A 17,807-nucleotide genomic window follows, 5' to 3' on the forward strand; every position below is an offset into this window, starting at 1 on the left:
GTTGGAAGCACTGAGTTATAGTTCCTGTTCTGTTCTGAAATCCATCACCTCCTCTATCAGGCAGTGATTGATCCCTTCAAGCTGGGAGGCACGTGGCCAGCTAAATGTCACCTCTGCTGTGATGCTCCAACCACCCTCTTCACAGGCTTCGCTACCAAAATGTTCGTATTATTCTTACAGTCTCCTAAAGCGACACCGCTTCCGAAAGATCTTGGACCAAACAAACTGATTGCTCCTTCTGCCCTTGGTTCTTATGACAGTGGATGAATCTGCTTTCTTGTTTTGAGACTTAAAAATGTGTGAATTTTCCCCTTGTTCAGGCTGATCTTTCTCTATCTGCTGATGTGAAGTTGAGCCCTTGGAAAGGACAGGGAAGAAAAGCAGCAGCTTGGCTCTGAACAATCACTTTGGCTAGCAGTCTGGGAGAGAACACAGTCTGTTGACTGGCAGTGATATAAATATTCAGGGCTGGATTGACAGTATGCAGGACATAAGCCTGCTGGGAACAGTGAAATTGAGACATGACTTCTTTTCTGCTCCTTTGTGAAGGCATGAAGGGTGTCCAGCAACAAATTTCTTTCCTTCCCCAAAATAAGCTGTTAGAGGACAAATGGAGCTGAGCGGCGAGGAGTTGTTGGTATTGTTTTCCACTTGGTTTCAAGTTCTGCAAACAAAGCTAGAGCTGGTAAGTGAATATTATTTAGCCTGGCTGGCTGGACCTTCCCGAAAGTGCTGAGTCTCAAGGCTGTTCTTGCTTCTCCTCAGCTGAAGAGGGGCTGTGTGAATGACAGAGCACTTTGGTGTTGGCTACATGGGGCCATTTTATTTCTGTAGTTCACCTCATTGCCTATCAGTTTGAGGCTTGATGCAAAAGGTAATGAATTTCTGTAATGGTGAAGAAGAAGCTCTCAGTGATAGTTAGGGGGCTGCATTTAAAATCAGATTAATATGGTGACATCAGTACTGAGGAATGTTACTTGTGGTTTCAAAAGTGCCAAAGAGACCAATGGTTCTACTCCAAGATGCAACCATTAAGAAAAACTTTAAATGGCTTTCTAGTATGCTTGTTTCCTGAACGCTGAACTGATCATTAGAGCCCTTTTTAACTTGTCCACTCATGGATCAGGTAAAACCAGTATGATTACTCAGCAGCACTCATAATACCCAGCTGGGTTGAATATGAGTGCTAAGCTAAAGATGTTCAATCCTGCTTATCAACAGACCTAAAACTGCGTCAGGTCCAAGATTTTTCCCAGTTATGTAGACAGGACCTTGAATATTTGTGTTGTGGAGTTGCATGTGAAGCAGAACCATTTCATCTCTGTACTTACATTTATGCCCTTTATTTCCTCTTTTCCTTTGGGACATTTTTGTGTGCACAGCAGTGGCACACCTGAGATGGGCTCTGAAAATCGATGTGTAATCTGCAGGGAAAGAGCATAGCAGGGGAAAGGCATGAAAGGAAAACTACCGGATTGTGAAAGGAAACCAAGACTGACTTTCTGCATTGTTCTTATTGACACATGCAGTTTCTGCTTCACATTCTTACGTTGCTGAGAAACCCTGTCATCTGCAAACAAAACCAGCTCCTGCAGGCTAGAGTGTGTGCAGAATGTAAAGAGGGAGGTGTCTGTAGGCAGTCTGCAAAAGCTTGCCACGTTGCTTCCATGCACACAAGAAGTTCCTTACTTTTTGGCACCAGATTCACCACCCTGAGAGGCAGCCTTTCTGCATTTAATGTACTTTATGTCAGGAAGTTTTTCTGAAAACTTGTCTCCCATATTCTTAAGCAGGAAATATGAAGCTGATATTAAGTTATGCATTATGTTCCAAAGCACTGGTCAGTGTTGTATTGAAATTACAGCATGTGGAATTACAGCATGTAATTTTCACCGGGAACACCCATCCCAGGGTTTGTGACTATTTCTCCATACCGTTGAAAAGATAGGTAGTTTTAGCACTAGATTTAGTAAATTCTTGCAGAGTATCTGTAGTTCATATTTTATTGATGATGGCATTTGATCCTGTAGTATCTTTAAGAGTTTGGTTTCTGCCCATTTTGTGTGTCCTGCCATCCTCAGGAAAATAAGGAAATAAGCATCAACTCTCAGGATGAAAAAAGGTGCTTAGTTGTGGATTCCTTTCTGAGCTGTTCACCAGCATTTACCCACTAAGGGCCAAACCTGTCCTTGAACATTTAGAAGTGTAGCTCTAACTAGGAAATGCTGAGACTCTAAAATAAAAATGTGTTCCCAGTGGTGAAACAACTGAACATTTTCTCAGTCAAAAGCTGCTGAGCCAGACAGCCTGAGAGCAATGGCCTGGCTGCATTCAAGATCCCGAAGGGAAGACACTCCTGGTAATGAAGCCTTGCCACCAGGAGGCTGGTGGTAGCAGATGGCAGTGCACAGGCTGGGCCAGGGGTCTCCTCACATTCCAGTTCCCCATTATATCTGCAGGGGTCTTCTCTCCTTAATAGGGAAGTCGGAGCTGGGCTTAATGGGCTCTGACTAATGACTAAAAAGGGGAAAAGATGAAGAATTAGCTCCTTTGTGATTTTCCTTTCTCTCTTTCACCCATCTTTGACAGGCTGTAAATGGATTTTCTGTAGCTGCTACATTTCACTGGGAAAATGAGCAGGGTGTGTTTTCAGATGATTAGTCATTATCTGTAGGGTTTGTGCTCAGCTCTTGCACTACATCCCTGTGAGACCAAGGAGGCCTTTAAGTTTCCAAGTGAGAATGCCTGCTGGGGTGTTGATGGGGAAAAAAATTGCCTAAATTCTGGTCATGCCCAAGGCAGTAACAAGACCTGTCTGACCTCATGGCTTGTGACTAAAGCAGGCTCTGGGTAAGCATCGTGACTACCTGGCTCCTCTTTAGGAGCTGCATCTGTGTGTAAACGTGTGTAAGGTGGCGAGAGAAAAGACTCCATTGCCTCAGCCCACCCTCTGCCTTTTGGAAGGCTTCAGATTTCCAGATATTCATATATATGTTGAACAGACAGCTTTTTGTTGATAAGATTAAGAAATGTAGATGTTTATCCTTCAGGCTTAGCACGTAATTCCAATTTACAGGAAAACTCTGTGGAGTAGATTCCCTGATGCCCCATGTTTGTGCTCTGCTGGAGCTGGACATATGCCATGTCCCAGTGTTTGTAGGAAGTATGTTTGTTGGATCAGTATTTCACTGCTGCAGTCTTGAAATAGAATGAGGGAGATTCATGAACTGAGAATACTGCTGTCTGTATAGGAAAAACCAAAAATAAACCTTTATAATCAATCTGTAATCCAGCTAGAAAAAAGTGCTGTCTGTAATGATATGTCTTACTTAGGTGAGGCTGTAAGGTGGGGGAGGAAAAGCCTTTAGTTGAGGCAAGCTTTTTTCAGAGCTGAATAACCTGAGAATATTTGGGTTTTTTTTCAAAGTACGTGGAGTCCCCAGACAGATGCAGCCATCAGCTTCTTCCAGAAGCCCAGTGTGGTTATGCCATACTGCTCTGTGGTGAAAGAGAGATTGCAGAGGTTATTTCATGGGGATTCCCACTTGGGTGTTTGTGGGAAGAAATTGCCCAGTGCTAGTTTTTGGCAGGTGAAAATGTGTGAAGCACAACAGGGGCTGGGAAAGAGAAACCTATTTCACAGACAGGTAAATGTATAGATAATTTAGGCTACAGATTTATGTAAGATGGGTAAGTCAAGCCATGAAGATTTAATGTCTGTGGAACTCAGAGGAAAGATTCCCTAAGGAGTTGGTGTAATCTGGAGACGAAGGCTGGGAGACAAGGTTTGCTGTCACCTCACAGCTCTGTGTCCCCTTTATTAATCACCAGTGAATTTCATCACTATTTCCCCAAATACAAAAAAATTAAAATATATTTTTGTTTAAAAACCATAAAAAGATTAGAGGGTGTTTGAAGGAAACAAGCATAGAAAGACGGAAATAACTATAGAGGAAAAGAGGAAGGGAAGGAAGGCAGAGTGTTGAAGTGAGGTCAGAAGTTGCTTTTAAAACTGCTGGATTTGGGTGTATGATTTGAGAAGAGGCTACTCCGGGCTTACTCTGGTGGCCTTTGCTGTGTTGGCTTTTACAGTCAGTAATTCTGCTTCTCCACAAGAAACAAGGGCAAGCCTAAAAACCAGACACCTCCAGGAGGCAGTTAAATTCAGCTGGCCTCAATGACACAAGTTAATTAACATAATTGGTGTCTCCTTGTTTATTGTAGCTGAGGATCTGGCCAAAATAAGTACAGTGTGTAGCACAATTGTAATATACCTTCAATTAACAAAAAATTAGAAACACTTGTAATTGCTGGTATATCCGGTAAAATAACCAAAACAGACTCAGTCATTCATGTCTATTTGAACTCCACCCGGAAGAAGCAATGGCAGATTTTCTGACTCTGAAATGTCAAATGAACGCTTTTGTTCTGCCATGAAGCGAGACATTTGGATGTGGTAGACCACCCACACTTTGATAACATAAATAATGAAGTGGTAAAATGCTCTTAGTACCCTTTTAATTGGTTACAATGGAAGTAAATTACCTTGGTTGAAAATTGCTTAATGGGCAAGGTGAGATAGGTTTCCTTTGTTTGAGAGGTTGTTTAGGTGTTTATTGTACTGTACAGATAAGAGAGTTTTGGTCAAAAGTTTTTAGCCTAAGTCAAAAGAGCAAGATCAAAGCTCTGAAAGAAAAATCAGTCTGTTTCAGACAGGCTTTAATTGCATTTTGGAACAAGAAAAGGACAAAAATTATCTGTCTACTGTTGGTGGAGGAAGAGAAAGAAAAGGATGATCAATAGAGCGTGGAAATTAAGAAGAATAATTGTAGTCATGTCAGTGAAAAGTTTTTTTTTCAAACAGGAACTCAGTTTCTGCTGTCTCAGTTTACCCACTGGCTGCTTCTTTCAGTACTTTCACTTTCAATGGCAGAACTTTCACTGATCGTTTCTCCAGCTGGACATTCCACATTTCTGCCTTCTCTCCAGAGATAAATTCTGAATATCCTACAGTCCAGGTGGTTGCTGTCTGGGCTATAAGGGGGAAAGGGACAGTTATTGAATTAATTTTTCTGGTCAGAATTTAATGAAATAACTCTCTGCTTAACTTGCTGCTCGATTTTTTATTATGCTTGAACAGGATTATGTCATGCTTTTGCATGACTGCTAGGAAGTAAGTCTCTACCAAAGGTTTTACACATCTGTCTGCTGTTCCTCTTTACCATAACGAATCTTCTGTAAGATCCCATTTGGAAAAGTCTGAAGCTGTGATAGCTTTCAGTTATGGTTAAGTACTCTTGGATCCCTGGGATCATACAGGGCTAATTCTGCAGTGCCTTGGGGCTGTACAGAAATAATGGGAGCAGGTGCTCCAGCAAGTTCTCAGGGATAGTTCCTGAAATTCAGGTCCTCTCTTTGGAGCTAATTCTTTATGCACCTCAGTGTTGCAGTTAAGCAACACAGGCTTATTTCCCTGAGTAAAAGTCACGTGTGCAGGTGGGGCTTGCTGGGTTTGTTTGGCTCCAGTGTAAACATGAAGCAATGTACATCCAAGTGTGCTGTATATATTTTTGTTGCTGTTGCAATCCTGTTGCTTCAATACACAAACAGTAAAATAAAATTTAGGGGAAGCTAGAAACATTATAAGATTTATTGGAATATTTACCAGTGCAAAGGCCCAATCTTGATATCTTTGTAATGATGTAAATTATTACACCCTAATGTAAGTATCTGCTGATGTATGAGGCCTGGAAATATTTCTGCATCTTTGAAGTCAGAGGATGGATATTTGGCATGAACGGTTTCATAAAAATTGAATGCAGATCACTGCCTGACAGCCTGGTTTTCCCTGTGTGTACTAAAGACAATTGCAGGGGGTTGTACTGTGTGCCATCATCTTTTTGGCTGGAGTCTGCAACTTTTATACACATGAATTATTATATTTATGTGAATACTTTTATTGAACTCTGCATGGAAATATTTTCAATGTGGAGCCTTGGTCAGTGTAAATTCTTCAGAGGAGCAATTATTATGCCTAATTTTTGGCTCTGTTGTAACAGGAATTATAATTTAAACACATACCAGAAATATATTTGTAACAACTGAGGAGGGAAATACTTTTTTTAACATGTGTTTTGAGAAAGGCCATATCACTTGCTAACCACTGAGTGGTTACAGTGGTTACAAATTTACAGGAGTGAAAAGGCATTGGATTTATGTAGACTGGGAGACAAAATATAAAATTTTTCAGATAGACTTGTCTGTGTCCATGCATTTGACTTTTCATGCTACAGATATTTAGGAAAACGGAGATTAATTTTTTAACTGACTACATTTGAAAAGAAACTTATAGTCAACGGTGTGGGCCAAGTAAAATCTGGTCTCAGTGCTTTCACTCCTGTGGATTTTACTTGAAGTGCTTATGGTAAATCAGATTGGGACTTGACTATCAACCATTTGTTGATCTTTTCACAAAAGATCAAATACAAGTCTTGCTGTGATCAAGCAAATTTCTACTGAGGTTACCTCATTCCAACTAATTTCTGACCATGTCAGCCATTGCCCCTTTTTTCACATAATGGGATACTTAGAGTAGATTATGGTCTTTGTATGGATATGTGGGAACACTCACATATATTCTGCTAATTTGACAAAAATTTTGAGCCGAATATTCCATGTTAATTAATTATATCTGGATGAAGTTATAAACTCAGATTAGTACTTTACACTGCTGAGTAAGTTTCACCAATTTAGTAAGGAAATGTGTTAGATTGTGTAAGATTTCCTGCTGCAACACCTCTCTTACTGAAACCTTTCCTAACAGAGAAAATCTACTGACTCGGGTAAGAACACTCATTTTTTTCCTGAACCATGGAAGTGTAGGCATTCAGAGACATGTATCAGGTCTTGTAATTTATATTTTCTAACCGCTGTATAATGTCAAGGGCTTCAGCAGCATCTTTGTGTGCCAGGCTGGAGCTCACTTTGCGTGCCCAGCACTAGAAATGGCTGGCTGATAAGCTGATGCACTTTTTATCTACTTTGGAGCCTGACTGACATCTCCAAACACTGTTGTATCTAAACAGCTTGAATATGTGACCTCATTCCTTAAATACCATCACTTGAACAGCTCTTGTTGCTAAAATAAAAGCAGTGTTGATTCTCTGTTGTGAAAACTCCCCCAGCCCCTCTGACAGGCGCAAACCAAACCACACCTTCTTTTTACTATGATAAAAAGGTTGGTTTGTAGCAATTCCAGGGTACCTGCAGCGAAGGCACAGTGAGTGAGGGGTTTGTCACTCTCTTTATGTTGACCTGCGACTGCCACAGGAATTCAGGCACATGGAATAGGACTAGGGAACAGATCTCAAGGAAAATGATCCCAGAAAGGTGAAGTGGCTGAGTAGTTTTGTTTTCTTAGGCTGACAAGTAGTTTAACTACTTTCTAAATGGAGGGAAGATTGGATTTGAGCCAAACTTTCCAGTAAAAAGAGGCCACTATCAGCTTTCCCCTTTTATGCTGGCTTTTAAAGCTCAGAAATAAGCCCTCTGCATTGCAGGCCTGTGTCAGTACTTTGTTAAATATAACCAGAGTTTTGAAAACACAAGCTATGCCCTCCATTCAAACACAACCACATGTTTCTCTGCAAAGAGCGTCTGTTAAAAAAAGCTTAAAATTTTAATCTGAAAACCATTTTTGTGGGAGAGCTGAGGTGCACATCCCCTGCAAAGTAAATAAAAAAGAAAAAACTGTTCTTTTGTGAGTGCCCATACTTGCTGCCTAATGCTGAAACAGTCTTTTCAGTTTGGTGCCGAAAATCTCCAAAGAGAACTCGCTCTTTTTAATCTTTTCATCCAGTGATAGGAACTGTCATCAGGGTTGGTGTCTGATTGTCACCTTCTTCTTAAAGCTCAGTATTGTTTTGGTGAGGGAAGAGTGACCGAGAGTGACAACTGCAGTTTGTATTTTAATTTATAGCAACCAGATACAGCATTTACTTAGAAATAAAGGACTTCCGTGTAGCTTTGGACACCAAACCTGCATTTTGGGGTAAAAAAGGGTAAGAACTCCTGTGTAACTGTGGTGATCACAGCAGGTTGGACATGTCTGCAGGAGAAAGACAGTCCGTGCTGCTGACTTGCCCATTACCTGGGCACACCTGGTACCTGCTGGTGGGACAAGGAGGACTCAGGTGAGCCTGGGTTTGGCACTTGGAAGGTGAGGGAATCACTGTCATGGAGAAAGTGCTCAGTGGCAGCTCCACAAGGCTCTAAAGGTCAAGAGGAAGCACCTTGAGGCCACTATTGAATGTGGCTGGCAACCAGGGTAACTAAGCCTCTAAAGGAGTTATGTGCTTACTCTGCCTGCTGCCAACAAAACTCCTGCCAACATCTTTTTGTAGCAGATGAAGTCTATTAATTCTGCATGCATACACAGCAGCAGAGAGGGTCTGACATCACGCTGGCCTCAATGGAACAAAACACAGACATGAGGAAGGGCAGGCGCATCCCAAAGTGGCAAGGAAGTGGATTGGCAATATTCCCAAAAAGCAAGGAGGAGCATTTCACTCCCACGAAGGCACACTGGTTGTGTGCTGGTCCCTGAGGTTGAGAAGGAGCACTGTGAGATGTTGTAAAGGATCACAGGGTTTAAGGGTACCTAACAGGCATTTTCTCTGCTCATACTGCAATAATTTGCAGACTTCTTAACACTCTGTCTACAGAGGAGTCAGGTGCACTGACAGTGCACAGAAGTGGCAGATGGAATCCTGGTAATGATTTTTAATTACATCTTTGTGATACTTGGCATATGAATGAAATTTAGGCTTTGTGATGGTTTTATTAGATCCATAACTGAAAAATTTACAGACTGAAGGAAAGAGCTGAAAATAGGGCTGTGAGGAGATCCATAATGAGTGATTTAATGAAGTAGTTAAATCCACTGTAGAACACAAACTGGTTTTAATTGGAAACATTGGACAGTTTAATCTTTCTATCAACTGTTCAGAGGAAATCAAATACCCTGTTGTATAAAAAGCAGCTGGGACATGGGGAGAATGGCCCTTATATCAGTGCTCTGTAAGAGGTCAATGACGATTTTAATTGATGCTATTTCAGTTCTTGTGGTATGGTGGTAACTAGAATAGAAATATCTGAACTGCTTGTTCTTAGAAATATGTAGACTTTATCCAGGAGTATTTTCAGCTTAGAATCAAGTACAAAGATTAGATGAAATCTGCAAACACAAAAAAATGGGTGCAGTTAAAGATCGTTTTTTTGGGTACATCCCATTCCATTAATTTCTGAAAAATACATGGAGTGGCAACATTCACTTATTATCAAAGACACAGAGTTAGCAGTGAGGCCAGGTATCACTAAAAATGCATGTTGTACAAAACCTAGTATACAGTTCTAGAAAAAAAGTTTATAAACAACAATTGCTTTAAAACCTTATCTTGATTTTTTAAAAAGCTTTGCAAAGCCCTTTTTATGCCTCTTTCTTTGTCCTCCTGAGAGCACAGCATGGTCCTACTAAATCCATCTCTTTGGTGTCAGTGCTGCGTACCATCCCAAGTAGAAACTAAAGGAGTGGGAATATGGGCTCAAGTTGGAACAATAGCAGTATTCCCAGCTTGGTTTTGCTTTTTTCAAACACGCAGAGGAAGATTGCTGCGGGGGATTAGAGACAATAACAGGAAACAGAATGTAACCAATTTTGAAGGTAGAGTATTTCTAAAGCTTATCTGTCAAGGGACCTACATTCATTCATTTAAAAAAAAAAAAAAAAAGAAAGAAAGTAAAAAGAAGAAATCTCTGGTCTTTTGGTGTTTGCTGTGGGCTGAAAGATGTAGTAGGGCATTGGGAGGCGGTTTTTGGCTCTGCACTAAACATCTGGAAGGTGGGCTTCAGGAGTCTGTGACACAGGGTGAGTTTGGTATCAGCCCTTAGCTTGGAGCGTTCTGCACAGAGATACCTGCTGGTACTGTGCTTTTCATGTAGCCCATGTTTCATGTAGGTAATCTTTAACCTCTCCAGCCTGAGTGCAGCCAGCCAGGGGCTGAGCTCACATCAATCCCCAGCAGGGGAGCTGCACTGGAGCAGCCTGAATCCGTACAAGCTGAGGGTCTCATCCAATAGCTCATTGCTTAAGAAGCTTGGATCTTATTTTAGTGACAGTTCTCTTAAATGCATAATGTGAACTCTCTAGAGCTAATCTTTTCCCAGGCTGGTAAAAATTAAGGGTTGCTTTCCTTTTCCCAGAAGCAAATACACCTTTGCAAGGTTTCACACATTTCCTGGGTTATCTTTTGAAAATGCTGTAGTTTACCAGTGTCATTAATGTGTAAAGCTGTGCTGTGTATTCTTAGAAGGAGGTTGTTCTCCTTCCACTGCAGAGCTGTGCAGAAAAGCTCCCTCTGGAGAACCAAGAAGGAGAGGATTTCTCTGCCCTGCTGCATGCCCAGAAAGTGGTCCCTAATCCACAGCTCCAACCACTGCAGCAAGGCTTCACATCAGTGGAACTTCAAACCCTTGTGAGTGCTGAGGATTGTATCAGTACTGGTAACTGTGTTAGAATAACACCCACTTTTAAAGTGTCCTTTTTCCCCTGCTAGCTGGGCTTCATGTTGCTTTCCCAGACCTTTGTTAGTTTGGCTCACTTGTATTTCTCCCTTGGTCCCAGCAGTCCCTGGGTTTGAGTGGCAGAACTGTCAGTCCTGTAGATGTACAGAAGGAGAAATGCTGAGCTGAGCAGCTGCATCTCTTCAACTGTACATTTCCAAGTCTGAACACCTTTTGATTTTTCTCCCCAGCTCCTTTGTGCTTTCTAGGTTTTAGGTGTAATCCTTCCAAAATGCATTAATCACATTAAAGGTTTAGTCGTACTGATGGTTTTGCTTATTACTATTATTATACATTCAAATATCTTTTCAGATTTATTTGTGGGTGGGATTTTTTGCTTAATAGTCAGTTGAGGCTGGATTCTTAGTCTACAAGAAATTTAATCAGAGTGATATTCATAAATGCAGAGACTCAAATTTGTTATTATTCGGTAAATGAATGCATGGCTGTTTCGGAGAATTGTGTCAGGACCTTCCTATTTTGATATCTTTGTACAACTGGAACAAGCAGAATGGAAGGTCAAGCTGTAAAGTCAGTCCTGGTCATACTGAGAGCACTGTAACAACTGTCTCTTGATTTATCTTGCACCAGATTTTAGTTCTCTTGCCTTCAGATACCCAGAAGAAGCTGCATTTTACTGTAGTAACACTTAGATACACATCCCTGAGAGAAAAACTGGTCCTCAGAAATAAATATGAATAAAAAGGTGAGTAGAGAAAATACAGACTTAATTGTATGTCTAAAATAACAGAACTGACTCAAACTGTAGATACATTAAGTGCAGCAAGGGAACCTGAAATTAGAATATTTTTCTTTTGTTTTCTGCCTCATCTGGTTTTCTGCTTGTAACAAGGGCTTTATGCCCTTTCTTTCTTCTGTCATCTTTTCAAATAAAACTGAATCAAACTATTAATACATTCAGTACAGCAAGGTAACCTAAAATTACACTTTTCACTGTTTCTCTGCCTCATCTATTTTTGTGCTAGAAAAGGGGATTTCTTGCCCTTTCCCTTTTGTCTTCATATGTTACAATTTCTGTATATTAGGCTCATGATTCATTTCACTCTTTTCTCCTAACCCTCTCATGTCTGGCCACAGGCCACTTTTGCAAAACCTCATGGATACGGATTCCATTTTGTTCTGTTTTCTTCTTTCTCCACCTGCTGCTGACTGAATCTGCTTGGCTTGTCCTCTGTCCCAAAGCTTGCTCAGCGACCAGCACAGCTTCTGTCCACAGCTTCCATTCACAGCTTCCCACCTATCCCATTTGCTGTTTCAACCTCTCCCCCACGTAACCATTGCCGGTGAGCCCCAAAACTCCCAGCTCCAGTGTTGGTTGCTCTGCCCAAGAAACTGATTTTATTCAGGCCCATGGGCAGGAACTGCCAGCCATTCTCTGTGCTGGCTCTGTTGGATGACCAGGATTTTTGGAAGAGCAGCACACAGCTTACGGCAGGGAGAGAGTTTCTGTGTAGCAGCACTGAGAACACAAATACATGCACGAACCATGTGCGTTCCTTATCTAGGTATTGCCAAACCCCAAACCCGCCTTTCTTGTCCAATCCCATGTGATGTTGCCCCAGGTGACACAGCTATAAACACACGTATCTCACGCATCTGTGTGTTGCCAAGGCTCAGAGAGGATTTTAGACCAAACCAGTCCTGTGCTGACATGACACAGAACAAATGAAAATGAAATTGTTCTTTGTATCATGCCTTAACTCCATGGGCAGAACGATTCCTCTGAAGTTTGCCAGTGTGGGTTACCAGGTTCGGCAGTGCTCCCAGCTGACGTGTCTGGTCTGGCTGCCAAGTGGTGAGAAATCTGATTGGAAAAGATTTGAAAAAGCCCATGCTGGCAGAAGGTATTTATAGCCCCGCCACAGCATCAGGGGCTGCCTTCGGCATCGTGGGTTCGTGGTGCTGCGCTCTGTAAATCGCAGATTATGGGGGCTTTGCCTTAGGAGCTTACTGCTGAGGAGGGCTCACAGGAGTGTGTGCCATTACCTGTCAGAGAACAGATAGTGCCTGGATATGGAGCTAAACCGAGTATTATGGGATGTTATTCTGAGCTCTCTTTTATTTTCTCAACGCATGTATATCTTTCTTTACTTGTTCAAGACCTGTCTTGCAAATCCAAGCAAATCCCAAACATCTGCAAGAGAAAACAACTACCCAAGAACGAGAGGTGGCAAAGCTGACTGCTCTTTTTCCACTGACCCCTTTGGTTTGTTGTTGCATCAGTTTTCCAAAACACCCCTACGCAACACATCTTTCATCCACCTGTTATATTGTACTTTGTGAACTGTGTGTAGGAGGAGTTGACTTTGTAACGTGCCAGTGTTGTGTAACACACTGAGCCTTGATACTTGACTGGGGAGCCTGAGCACTCCGGAGGGTAAACTGAACCTGACGAATGTCCAACAGCCAGTCTGATACATTTGGCTTTTTTGGTTCACATTTTGGATATGTATTTATCCATCCGTCCATTTATATGCCACGCACAACTATAAATGTAAAAATACTTAGACTGAAGGAAAAACTGTAATTTGTACCAAAGTTTCTAAGCAGAGAGGAAAAAAATCCCTAACAGTGTGTTAAAAATTACATATTGGTGGGAATGCAAAAAAAAATACCATTCAGTTGCCATAAAACAATCTGAAACTGAACCCATGTATCATATACTATGTATTTATATTGTGGCACCTGATTTCATTGTCAAAGCAGTTTAAATAGCTCTTGCTATTTCTGAAAAATATGAGCGATGATATCCTGTGCTATTTTTAGGAATAATAAGTTTATCTTTATTTAGTTGCGCTTAGACGGATGCTATATGGAGAAGTCAGAATTACCCAGTCCTGGGCTGTTTTAGTCTGGGAGAACTAAAGTTAATGATTTGAGATGGTGCCAGTTGCTGGTGCTGATCTTTCTGTTCTGTGGGTCAGCGGCCGGAGGTCTAGTCCATTTTGGAATCTCTTCTTGTCTGCTCCCAGCTGTCTTCCCTCTTATTCCATAGTGGGATCCATAAATTACTTTTACAATTTCAGCATTCTGGAGCAGTCATAGAAATTGGGTTTTATCCATAGAATGTATTTTAAGGGGGGAGGGGAAATATACTCAAATGAGGGAAGAGAGGCTGATTCTCCTGAGGTAGTAACCATTGCCCATCTCATGGAAAAGCCAGGATGGAATATTACACTTATTTAATATAAAAAGCATATACTTTGTGGTGCCTTACAATTTTCTTTTTCTTATATTCTTGAAGAAAAAGAAAGAATACTTTGCTTCAAAGAAAGAATTCAGTGCAACAATTGAACATGGGTATGAACTTCCAAGCTATAAGAAGGGCAGATGAGCAGAACATGAGGGCAGTGATGATCTGCTGAGGGGATTTGGCTGCAAGTGGACTGAATTTGAGGATTCTCTGAGGCAAGAGTAGAAGGTAAGCGTGACACTTCCGTAAGTACTGCAAAGACATCACATGAGTGACCAGAGGTACATTTGACCATCACATCAGCTACATGAGCACCCCAAAGTATCAAGGAACTGCCTATATGCAATCTGGGATCACCAGTTGCTGAGCAAAACGAAGGAATTTTTAGATGTGACTAATACAAACAAGGAGGTTGTCTTCTGAATACATCCAAAGAATGTATTTAAAATGCCAATCAATAGGTGTTTGTTTTGAGTCTGGGCTTTTTTGCTAGGACATCTACAAAACAGTTCTACCCTGTAAGAAATACAATATGCTGAAAGAACAACTAAAACTGATGTGAATTCAGTGGCAGCCTAAAAGGGAGCACATATCTGTGTGCCTCGTTCCTCCTCCAGGTTACAGTGTAGGTAAAAACCTGCTACTGCTGTAGTGTCCAAAAACTGCTCAGGGAGATTGGCTTTACAGCCCACTGCAGAGTTGAAGAATTATATGCTTATGTGATTTACACTTCCCTGGAGTGTTCAAGGCCAGGTTGATCTTGGAGCAACTCGTTCTAGTGAAAGGTGTCCCTGCCCATGGAATGGGGGGAATGAAATGGTCTTGAAGGTCCCTTCCAACCCAAACCATTTTATGATTCCATGATATTATTCTTTTAAGCAGCCATCATCTAGAAGAACCGTGTTGAATCAGTTTAGCTGGATAACTCATAAAAGACCGCTAGTTCTGAATTCTGATTTTAGTTTCAAAAACTTCTAATGGGTAGAATTGGATAAGAAACAAATAACGTACAACTAACTACCTCTAAAGCCAAACTGATTGGTTTTTTTCAATTTACCCAGGCATTTCTACTCGGGATATGGTCAAGTTATGTCCAGGCTCGTGTATTAAAACTTGCACTGTTTAGCAACCTGATTCTACCTGATGGAATAAATCCAGTAAATCTTAGCTAACAACCTGTGCTGAAGTAGTAATTTGAGCAGATGTTACATGTCATTCAAGTAGTTAGTTTTTACTGAAATAGGTTAGTTTTTCAAAAGTTATAATGAGAAGAGTAAAAACTGTATTTGCACTGAAAAAAATGCATTGAAAATAGTTTAGACTAAGGGATACCTGCCAAACATCATGCTCCAGCAGTCTGAAGAACTTTGGTTTTCTGTAGGGGAATAAAGTAGCCCTGTGCCACTTCTTTTTCGTGTGCTGTTTTCTCAGTATCTTTTCCCTTTGTTTCTGCTCCTTTTCACAGGATATATCAGAAAGAATGTAGCCTACAAGATTTATCTTCCTTTTTTTCCCTTGCCAACACTGTGGTTGCACTTAGGTAGTCTTCACTACTGGCATGACTCACCTAAAATATACCCCTATCTACACCAGTCAGAAACTAGTTCCAAAACCAGTAAAACAAGCAAATTCAGATTTCCTATGGCTCCAGGTCTTACATTGTTTGCATCTCTATCCTGGAATATCTTCAGTCGTTCTCACACCTCTCATCCTCCTTTTTGGTTTTGCCATGTGGGTAAATGACAGACAGGCCTGTAAAAACTACTTATATATACACCAGTGGAATGGGGAACCACCAGGTTCTCCTGGCTCCCTCTCCACAGGAGAGCTCATCAGCTCTCTGTAATTTAGCCAGCTGTTGGTTTCTATAAAACTATCAGGGGTTTAATATCCTTGAATCTTCTGCCACTACCACAGTTAACTGAAATTGTCCGAAGTGTTCGAAAGCTGGAATATTTTATCTGGGGAAGGGTGAGGGAGGTAAAGGGCTTCAGTGTATGACCAGCTGGCCGTGATGCTGCGAAAGCAGGGAAGTCATGTTGGACATTTCTTAGCTGTCCTATCTTTGTCTGACCCAGATAAAAGGAAGAGCTCCCTAAATACTCTAAGATAGACATCCCAGTCCTGGTGGTGTTTTCCAAAGCTGCCCTACATTCTGTCCCTGGAAGTCAGAAATCCTCTGTGGCCCCAAGCACCACCATGACCCAGGTGAAGACTCCAGCTGCTGTAGCCTGCTAAAAGCAGTTGCAAGGGACAAGTCATTAAGCAGTGAGAGAAGTGGAAAGTAGCAGCTCTTCCTTTCAAATGTGAGTTCAGATCAGTGCTGCTGCTCCCTCTGCACACTTTGCCTGTATAGTTAAGTTTCCTAATTCCAGCAGTGATGATATCAGCCTTGTCTACAGTAATGGTGAAAATGTTGCCACCATCAATCTGTTTTCTCCTCGGGCACATTTGGCAGCTGAGGGAATAACCCTGAATGTTGGTTACTAGTCTGTTTCTCTCCTAAGTGAGTCAATATCAATGCTGAGAAAGAGCAAAAATTGATTTCTAATATAAATTATATGCACTTTTCCCTTTACAAAGCAAACCGGTTTAAATTCCAATTTATTATAACTGTAATAAATCCCTACATTTTAAAAAAGCTCTTAAAATAATGTAGGTAAAATGCCATGATTTCAGTGCTCATTCTTACTGTTGGAAGTTCTAGTCACTGGGTGAATAGCACCACTAGCTCAGTACCTGGAGTCAGAGTGTGGAGGTGATTTAAAATGAAAAGTAGGAGGGGGGGAACATGAATTAGAAAAAGTAGTTGGTACAACCTGGAGCCGTTTGCAAGAGGTGTTAATAGAAAACGGATTTTTTGTGTCTAGGTCCGATGGAGCTGATGGTCCTTATGTTCCTTAAGAGTTACAAATATTATGGCCAAGCTGGTAAGTGAATAATTTAATTGTATTTCTTAAAAGTGTGAGGGGCTGACAAGTAGTAACATTAAACCTAATGTGGGGAAGTACCTGTATTCTGAGAATTAGAAAATTCTTGGAGTGTCAATAAGACATAAAATTAATTGTGTTGTCCCTTAAGTAAGACCTAAATGGTTTTTTTCCAAGAAAAGGAGTAATCAGACCAAAATCCCATTAACAGTGGATCCCTGTGCAGCTTTAGTGAGGTGAATTTTTCATGTCATAGTCTCGTTTGCTGGAGAGTGTTGTCATTTCGGTTCCCTTTAAATGTTACTTATTTTAATGATGAACAGATGTATTCTTGTTCACTGTTGTAATATCATTTAATGCCGTGCATCAGCTTTGGTCCCTTTGAACGAGAGCTTACAGAGACCAAAAAGAAATTACCTGGATGTAGGAATTTAAAGCTAGAGCTAATGGCAACTTTTCACTGGTGGCACTTTGTGTCTTGTAGAGCTGTCCTGAAACTGCTCTCATTTATGCAGACGGATGGGCTCAGCACCTGGCTGGCTGAAGGGAGTGCTAAAGGCTGTGTTGTGACAGGTCTGAATCAGAATACTGTATATTGACACGGTTACTAGGACATTTACTATAGAAATGGATGGACTTGATTCCAATCAAACAATTCCAGAATAAGAAGTGCCTGCAACACTAAAGAATATAACAGGTTTAAAAAGTTATCATCAAAAAAATGTTATTTATAGCAGAGGACAAGGCAGGCCCCACAGAAGATTCTGATACAGCCCAGCCTGGCTCAGTTACCATCAAGAGATGGAAATCCTTTTGTTCTATTGTTTTCACACCTTCCCCTCTCCATATGCTGCATTTGTATTAATAAACTAAACAGTGATTTTTGTCACCATATCCCACTGCTGATCTTGAAAAGAAGTACAGCAGGTGTTCAAGGGAAGACAAACCTGTGAGGCAAATCCGCTTGACGCCCAAGGCTCTGCAGCAGAGGCATAATCTGAAAACAAAGAATTGCAGAGTTTTATCCTTCCAGAGATAAAGAC

The sequence above is a fragment of the Corvus hawaiiensis genome, chromosome 3, assembly GCF_020740725.1.
Source record: "Corvus hawaiiensis isolate bCorHaw1 chromosome 3, bCorHaw1.pri.cur, whole genome shotgun sequence".
In the NCBI taxonomy this organism is placed as follows: Eukaryota; Metazoa; Chordata; class Aves; order Passeriformes; family Corvidae; genus Corvus; species Corvus hawaiiensis.